Genomic DNA, 5946 nt, shown 5'->3' on the forward strand with positions numbered 1-5946 from the left:
CCCAAGCACATTCCATGAGGCTGCCATCACCCTGATACCAAAATCAGGACAAAGACACCACACACAAAAAAAGAAAATTACAGGCCAATATCTTTGATGAACATAGATTCAAAAATTCCCAACATAATATTGGCAAACCAACTACAACAATACATTAGAAGGATCATACACTGTGATCAAGTGGAATTTATCCTAGGATGCGAGGTTTCTTTAATATACTCAAATCAGTCAATATGATATATCACATCAATAAACTGAAGAATAAAAACCATAAATTCAAAATCAAATGAATTTCTATATACAAACAATGAAAGACCAGAAAAAAGAAATTAAGGAAACAATCCCATTTGCCATCATATCAAAGAGAATAAAATACTTAGGAATAAACCTACCTAAAGAGACAAAAGACCTGTACTCTGAAAACTATAAGACACTGATGAAAGAAATCAAAGATGACAGAACAAACAGAAAGATACACCATGATGTTCATTGGAAGAGTCGATATTGTCAAAATGACTATACTACCCAAGGAAGTCTACGGATTCAGTGCAATCCCTATGAAATTACCAATGGAATTTTTCATAGAACTACAACAAAAAATGTTAAATTTGTGTGGAAACACAAAAGGTTTCCCAGTTGGCCAATCATTACATATACCTGAGTAAGCATATGCCAATCCCCAAAGTCCCTGAGTAACAAAGGTAATCCTGAGAAAGAAAAATGGAGCTGGAAGAATCAGGCTCTCTGACTTCAGATTATACTACAAAGCTACAGTCATCGAAAGAGTATGGTACTGGCACAAGAACAGAAATATAGATCAATGGAACAGTAATAGAAAGCCCAGAAATAAACCCATGCAGCTATAACCTATGACAAAGGAGGCAAGAATGTACAATGGAGAAAAGACAGTCTCTTCAATAAATAGTGCTGGGAAAACTAAACAGCCTTGTGCAAAAGAATGAAATTAGAACATTCTCTACTACCATACACAAAAATAAACTCAAAATGAATTAAAGACCTAAACATAGGACCAGCTACTATAAAACTCTTAGAAGAAAACATACGCAAAGGACTCTTTTAAATAAATAGCTGCTATATCTTTTTGATACACCTCCTATAGCAATGAAAATAAAAACAAAAATAAAAAAATGGTACCTAATTAAACTTAAAAGTTTTTTTTCACATCAAAGGAAACCATAAAACAAAAAGACAGCCTGCAGAATGGGAGAAAATCTTTGCAAACAAAGTGACTGACAAAGGATTAATATGCAAAATATACAAACATCTCATACAACTTTACATCAAAAACACAAACAATCCAATTAAAAAATGGTCAGAAGATTTGAACAGGCATTTCTCCAAAGAAGACAGAGAGATGGCCAAAAAGCACTGAAAAGACGCTCAACATCACTAATTATTAGAGAAATGCAAATAAAAACTATATTTTTTGTGTCCCTTTCTATCTCTCTTCTCCTTCTGGCACCCTTATAATACAGATGATGCTGTGTTTAACATTGTCTCTGAAACTCTCTTCATTTGTTTTCAATCTTTTTCTTTTCTGTTCTGCATTCGTGACTTCCACTAATCTGTCCTCCACTTCACTTATTCGTTCTTCTGCCGCCTATATTCTGTTGTTGGCTGCTTCTAATGAATTTTTTATTTCAGTTATTTCATTTTAGATCTCTTTTTGCCTAAGTTTTATATCTTGTATTTCTTTGCTCAGTGTTCCCTGTAAATTATCCATCTTTGCCCCCAGTTTATTTCCAATGCCTTGCATCATCTTCAGCATCAATAGTCTAAAGTCTTTATCCTAGAGGCTGAGAATCTCCTCATCACTTAGCTGTTTTTCTGGGGTTTTTTCTTTCTTCGTCATCTGAGTTATAGTCCTCTGTCTTTTCATTTCTATAGGTTTATGGTGTGGTGACCCTTTTACAGATAATAGAGTTGTAGCCTCTCTTACTTCTGGTGTCTGCCCCCCTTGTGGCTGAAATTAGTATGGGAGCTTACTGTAGGCTTCCAGATGAGAGAGACTGATGCCTGCCCACTGGTAGGTGGAGCTGATTCCTATGCCTCTGGTGGGTGGGGCTGTGTCTCTGGATGGGATTAGAGGTGGCTGTGTGCCTGGGGGGTCTTTAGGCAGCCTGTTTACTGATGGGTGAGGCTGTGATCCCACCTGGATTGTTGTTTGGCCTGGGGCTTCTCAGCCTGATGGGTGGGGGCCATATTTTCCCAAAATTGCCACCTCCAGAGGGTGCGGCTGATGAATATTCCTGAGAGTTTTGCCTTCAATACCCTTCCCCCACAATAAGCCACATTCACCCCCTGTTTTCCCAGGATGTCCTCCAAGAACTGCAGTCACATTTGACCCAGATTCCTATGGAGACTTTGCTTTGCCCTGGGACCTGGTGCACTGAAAGTCTGTGTGTGACTTTTAAGAATGGGGTCTCCATTTCCCCCAGTCCTGTGGAGCTCCTGTGCACAAGCCCCACTGGCCTTCAGTGCCAGATACTCCAGGGGCTCTTCTCCCAATGCCAGATCCCCAGGCATGGGGACTTGACGTGGGGCTCAGAACTCTCACACCTATAGGTGAGTCTCTGTGATACAGTTTCTTTCCAGTCTGTGGGGCTTCCCACCCAGGAGGTATGGGGTTGATTATAGCACATAATCACCCCTCCTACCTCTTGATGTGGCCTCCTTTTGTCTTCTGGAGTAGGATATCTTTTTGAAAGTTTCCAGTCCATTTGGTTGAAGATTGCTTAGCATTTGGTTGTAATTTTGTTGTTTTTAGGAAAGAAGTTGAGTTCCAGTCCTTCTATTCCACCATCTTAATCCTGTTTCTCCAAATAAAAACTATAATAAGGTATCCCATTACACTAGTTACAATGGCCATCATCAAAAATTATACAAACAATAAATGCTGGAAAGGATGTGGAGAAAGGGAACACTTCTACACATTGATGGGAATGTAAATTCTACTATGGAGAATATTATGGAGCTTCCTTAAAAAACTAAATATAGAACTACCACATGATCTAGCATTCCCACTCCTGGGCATTTTTCCAGAGAAAACCATAATTCGAAAAGATACAAGCACCCCAATGTTCACTGCAGCACTATTAGCAACAGCCAAGACTTGGAAGCAGCCTAAATGTCCATCAACAAAGGATTGAATAAAGAGGATATGGTACATATATACAATGGAATATTACTCACCTATAAAAAAAGAATGAAATAATGCCATTTTCAGCAACACAGATAGACCTAGAGATTACTGTACTAAGTGAAGTAAATCAAAGAAAGGCAAATATCATATGAGATCACTAATGTGTGGAATTTAATAAAAAAATGATACAAAAGATATTATACAACAGAAACAGACTCAAAGATTTAGAAACCAAACTATGGCTACATGGGGGGGATAATTAGGAGGTTGGGATTAACATATACACATGACTATATATAAAATGGATAATTAATAAGAACCTACTGTATAGCACAGGGAAATTTACTCAATATTCTAGAACAATCTATATGGTAAAAGAATCTGAAAAAGAATAGATAAATGTATATGTATAACTGATTCATTTTGCTTTACATGTGAAACACATTTTAAGTCACCTATACTCCAATAAAATTTTAAAAATAAAAAATGAAGAAAAAGAAATGCATGTGTGAATTAGATACAAATTATGTACAAATGTATGCCTGCATTGAAAAGTGCTAAGGCCTCCCAAATATATTTCATCCTTCCTCAGTATGTAGTGGCATGGGACTTGAATGGCAGTGATCCCTCCCCAGAGTCCTAAGGGTGGGCTCTCACGGATCCTTTCCCATTGCCACAGTAGTTGGTTGAGGGTAGGCACATATTTCAGATTTAAGCCAATGAGCATTTCCCCAGCTGAAATGATTCAGCTATTTAGGATCACTCAGTGGGAACAAAATATATGACTTTTGTTCTAAGGTTCTGGAAGGCAACCCTCTTTATCTCTAGCCGTGAACAAAGTCACCTGCAGTCACATTTACTACTGGCAGCCATTCTACGCCCACGAGGAAAGCAAGCTTTCAGAAGAAGCCAACACTGTTGACAGAAGAATGGCAAGATGGAAAGACACTGTGTACTGATACCATCACTGATTAACCTTGAAGAACCTTTAATTTCTAGACTTTCAATTCACATCAGCCAGCAAATTCCCTTACAAGTTAATGAGTTCCCTTTTCTGCTACTTCTAACTGAAAGTATCCTTCACAATACAATATCCACCAAAACATGTTCATTTATTTGGTTGAGAGCTATGAAAAAAATCCTAGCGGAGAAGATGACTATTCTGAGAAATGGCTTAAGATCCTCTTCTGTCACCTTGCTTGGTTTTACTTATTTGAGTCTAGAAGTATAAGAAAACTATTGTAGAGATAAAAATGAAATATTTGGATAAATTATATTTAATTTTACAGCTAAACAAATCTCTAAGAAATTTCAACAGAGACCCTATTAGAGACATATAGACCATAGATTCTACAGAGCCTACTGCAGCAAAGCATTAGGAAAAACATGAAGAATATTTAAAAATACATTAACCTAAAAGAGAAATTTCTGGGGTTCCCGTCTTGGCTCAGTGGTTAAAAATCCGACTAGGAACCAAGAGGTTGTGGGTTCGATTCCTGGCCTTGCTCATTGGGCTAAGGATCTGGTGTTGCCGTGAACTGTGGTGTAGATCGCAGATGTGGCTCAGATCTGGTGTTGCTGTAACTCTGGCATAGGCTGGCGGCTGTAGCTCCGATTAGACCCTTAGCCTGGGAACCTCCATATGCTGTGGGTGCAGCCCTAGGGGGAAAAAAAAAGAGAGAGAGAGAGAGAGAAATTTCTTGGGGAGTATAACTGCCTAACAAATATGTCTTAACACAATTACTGTTTTGAACTATGTCTGTCTCCAATGCCCTGCATTGTGACAGGAACACACATAACAATAAATGTTTTTAAGTGAATGAATGATTTACTCTCAAGAAGCAAATAACTCTAAGAGAACAGTAAATCAATCACAGAAGGAACACAAATACGTCCTCAACAAGACAGTATAATGTTTTAAGGAAAGCAATGAATGTAAGCCAAAGAGAATGAGGTTTATGTTGGAAGTTGAACAACTGGGTTTCCTGGACAAAAACTGACAATATGAAAAATATAAGAGCATGAATCAGGCTTTGATTCCAAGCAACAGAAACCAATTCTGGCTAAGAAAAGAAAAAAGGAATTACTTGGCAGTATATTAGGGCTCATGACATCAGCAGAGGTTTCAGTTAGGGTTGGTTAGGAATGAGTAGCAACCAAGGCCATTCCAGGGACTAAGAAGCAGGACTCATAAGAGGGAAAATTCTGATCCGGATGCAGCTATGTAAAGCAGGTGACAAGGTGGAGGGTTGGTGGTGCCCTGAATGAAAGCCATTTCAGGGGAGGTTGTGAATTACTGAAGAAGATCGGAGAGAGATTTAAAAATAAGCAATTTTCAGAGGAATTTTCCTATGATGGGGGCACAGAAAGACCTAAGTTCAGAGAAGTTTTAATGCTGCTACTTAGCATGTGTCTGTGATGATGGGAATGAACCACTAGCTAGAACACCTTCCCTGAAAGTGTCATGACGCTGGTTCCGTCTCATCCTTTGTGCGTCAGTTCTTTGCTGCCTCCAGCTCCTAGTTGTACATCCTTGTTTTATTCTCTCTGCACCACTCATCCCTGTCTGAAATTATCCTCTATATTTCTTTGACTGCCTCCACCAACTAAAATCTGAAATTAATAAGAGCGGCCTCTTGGTCTTGTTTATCCCTGTATCACCGGCATCCAGAAAAAATACCTGTCCCATAGCAGAGCCTCAGGAAGTATTTGTGGGAAAAAGAAATGAGCAAATGGATAACTAAAATGTGGACTGGTTCTTTTATTCTCTCTCTCTCTTTTTT

This window comes from Sus scrofa, chromosome 2, assembly GCF_054392235.1.
Source record: "Sus scrofa isolate SSC_HxYL_T2T_F1_AM1 chromosome 2, Sscrofa_HxYL_maternal_Yorkshire_Landrace_v2.0, whole genome shotgun sequence".
NCBI lineage: Eukaryota > Metazoa > Chordata > Mammalia > Artiodactyla > Suidae > Sus > Sus scrofa.